Here is a 1,327-nt window from a genome sequence, read left to right as displayed (position 1 = left end):
CTGAGTCAAAAAAGAACAGCCTTAAGCAGTTAAGGATTAGGACAACAGAGTCACAGACTCACTGTGTGATGCAGTTCTTTTACAGATACTATAACCGCCTTCAGCAGAACCCCTTTTGGCTTGTCATTTTAGCAAAGCTTCACTGTAACTAAACGTGGTTTCAGACACTCCTGTGCTCTGCTCATCTCTGCCCCAGCACACTTTCCAAATCTTTTGATCACACAATACTTTGCCTAACCTGTTGGTTCTTTCTGTAGATCAAAGAAATAGAAATGAAGACTAAATAATTAACAGATGACCAGATCTCTTCCCTAGCTTTCCCTTCAGTAATCTTGTGAACAAACTGTGTGAACAACATAATGTCTAGAGGAAGATCACAAAAGCTGAGAACCGTGCATGCAATGGGTTGGTGGCCACCCTTTCTCAAAGACTAACTGAGATGACTTCCTCCTTTCCCCTTAAAAGGTTCATGACCAAGTACAGTCTTCAGAGTTGGTTTTGGGGGAACGTAAGTTCACCTTCTCCCAAGATCGCTGACTCTCTGATTAAAAGCAACTTTCCTTTCCTCGAACAACTGCCTCTGGGATGTTGAGATTTGAGTGGTGAGCATCTAGACCTGGGATCGGTAACAGATTTTATCAACCTAAGTGGCTGCTGCTGACTTTGTAAAGGAGACGCCTGTCTCCCTGCTCCCTCTGTTCCCTTCACATTGAACTGAGGGCCCATCATGTGCCAGGCACCAAGGGAAGTACCACTTACAAATCATGATAACTGGAGAAATTGAGGATTTTCTCTCAACCACCTGCCACATCTATGGTGGGTCTTTCTTTACATGTGTATTAGTATCTGAAAGTGTCTATTTGTTTTTTCAATATTGAATGGAGAATAATTATAATATATGCATAAAGTATAAATAGTTATAGTTAAGTCACACCTTTATACCCACTACCCAATTTGAAAGAACACATAACCTTCAACTGGGAAGACTCTTGTGTGTCTCCCATCCTCTGAAAGACAGTTACTAATTTTACTTAAAATTTACTTTTCTTCATATTTTACATTTTAGTCCCTTAAAAATGGGTTTAACTTTACATGTTATTGAACTTTTCTCTATATGAACTCATATCACATATATTCTTCTACAAATTAATTTTTTTCTTTTTTTTGGCTTAGCAATATTTCCCCAAGAGTCATGCATGTTTTTGCCTACAACTGTTTTACAGTTTTACATGTTCAATGGGACACTGCAGGATGACTATACCTCAATGTTTTTATCCATTCTATGGTTGACTGCAGACACACGGGCAAGTGATCTTCCGGTTGTCTG

Source organism: Oryx dammah, unplaced genomic scaffold, assembly GCF_014754425.2.
Source record: "Oryx dammah isolate SB20612 unplaced genomic scaffold, SCBI_Odam_1.1 HiC_scaffold_18, whole genome shotgun sequence".
NCBI classification, from domain to species: domain Eukaryota; kingdom Metazoa; phylum Chordata; class Mammalia; order Artiodactyla; family Bovidae; genus Oryx; species Oryx dammah.
The sequence above is the reverse complement of the archived record's forward strand: the minus strand, read 5'-3'. Positions refer to the sequence as shown.